Consider the following 2,264-nt stretch of genomic DNA (forward strand, 5'->3'; position numbering starts at 1 on the left):
TAACGCGTTCCTGATTTTGGCATAATAACTAGTTACCGTGCTCGTTACCACAATAATAACGTAGTTACTGTAATGCGTTACTTAATAACACGTTAGTCCCAACACTGGTCATTATACAAATTTACTGTTTATAAGATTTGGGGAAACCTGCAGTCAGCTGAGACTGAAGAAGTCACTTGGATGAGTGACGAAACGTTTCTCCCACAAAACGCTACGTCCAGATGAACAGAATCAACTTTTGGAGATATGGGGCAATTACTTTTTCCATGTAGGGCCAGGAAGGTTTTGAAAGCTTTATTATCAATATTAAATTAAGGAAAAAATTTGTCATTTCAAAACGTTGGGTTACTTAATGTAATCCCTGGTTCTTTGATAACAGAGTGAGGTGTTTCACTATGGGAATCGTCTCGGCGTGACCAACTACGAAAGCTCCAATGACACCACGTCTGTCTATGACAGACCTGTCGAGCCGTGCTCAGGGCTCCGCCCCCTCATACTAACACGGCCGACCAGCTCCTCCTAACTCATTCCAAGCAGCTTTCTTTCCGTGCCTAAGCAAGGAGGGAAGTGTTGGTGAAACATCTCACTCTGTTATCAAAGAACCAGGGATTACGTTGAGTAACCCAACGTTCTTTTTCTAACTTCGCTCGATGTTTCACTATGGGAGATATGGCCCACTCCCGGATTGCGCCAGCTCCCGAAGCTACTTTCCAGTGCTACTCCAGGATCTCAGGTCGAACCTGAGGCACCCGAATCCAGCACCGTCTGAGCCAGGGATGACTGTGCAACATCCAGCTGATAAAACCGGACAAACGTGTGCGGCGTAGCCCAGCTTGCTGCCGCACAAATATCCTGGACTGATACTCCTCTGAACAACGCCCAGGATGTGGCCACACCCCTAGTGGAGTGTGCTCTGAGTCCCGGGGGGGCCTGCAAGCCCTTACAGCTATAAGCCAGAGCTAAGGCCTCTACAATCCAATGAGCTAGCCTCTGGCGTGATACGGGCCTGCCCTTGTGAGGGGAGGCCCAGGAAACAAACAGCTGATCCGACTTCCTGAATCCAGCTGTTCTGTCAACATAAGTCCCCAAGGCCCGGACAGGGCACAAAGTGTTCAGCCTCTGCTCCCTCTCTGAAGAGAATGGAGGGGGTGAAAAGCTAGGAGCTCTACTGTAGAGCACCTGTATGACGTTTCCAACACTTTAGGGACAAAGGCTGGGTTAGGCCTCAGGAGTGCTTTAGTGAGTCCCGGGGCCAGCTGTAGACAAGAGGGGTGAATAGACAGAGCCTGTAATTCACTAACTCGCTTGGCTGTGATTAGAGCCAACAGCAGAGTGGTTTTAAGAGAGAGAAACTTCAACCCCACTGCCCCAATAGGCTCAAAGGGGTGGTGGGAGAGGGCGTCTAAAACGACTGACAGATCCCATAAAGGGACCAGTGGTCCACCTTTCACGGGCCAGGGCCAGAGAGCAACCTGGTCTGGATGGGGATGGTATATCTCCCCCCCGCGCCTGAGACAGAAGGTCCCTGCGGATGGGGAGTGGCCATGGCTCGTTCACCAGAAGCTGGATGATTTCTGCTATCCAGTGTTTGGATGGCCACCGTGGAGCTATTAAAATCAGAGACAGCCCCTGATCCCTCACTCTGATCAGTGTTGGGGAGATCAGGCTGAGGGGAGGGAAAGCATACAGCAGAGTTTTCGGCCATGGATGGGCCAGCGCATTCACGCCCAGTGGCGCGTGTGTGTCTGGCAGGGAGAAAAACAGAGGGCACTGTGTGTTTTCTCGCGAGGCGAAGAGATCTACGGCAGCCCGGCCGTATCTCTGCCAAATCTGCTCCACCCCCTGTGGGTGAAGCCTCCATTCTCTGAACAGTGGATTTCCTCTGGACAGGAGGTCCGCCCCCCTGTTCAGAATTCCTGGCACGCGAGTTGCCCGAAGGGAGAGGAGCCGAGTGCTGCTCCACATAATTATTTCCCTGGCTAACCTGTGTAGCTGCCGGGAACGGGTGCCGCCCTGGCGGTTGATATAAGCAACTACAGTGGAGTTGTCTGTTTTCACTAAAACATGTTGACCCCGGAGATACGGCAGAAAATGCCGTAAGGCTAGGAGCACCGCACATTTGGTCTCTGTGACCAAACGCCATTCACTGCTCTGCCCATCATAGTTGCACCCCAACCTGACAGGAATGCATCTGTTGTCAGCGTCACCCTGGATGATACTGCCCCGAGCGGTACCCCCGCCGCGAGAGCTGTCGGGCTCCTCCA

This window comes from Pundamilia nyererei, unplaced genomic scaffold (assembly GCF_000239375.1).
Source record: "Pundamilia nyererei isolate P.nyererei 1_Seehausen unplaced genomic scaffold, PunNye1.0 scaffold00206, whole genome shotgun sequence".
NCBI lineage: Eukaryota > Metazoa > Chordata > Actinopteri > Cichliformes > Cichlidae > Pundamilia > Pundamilia nyererei.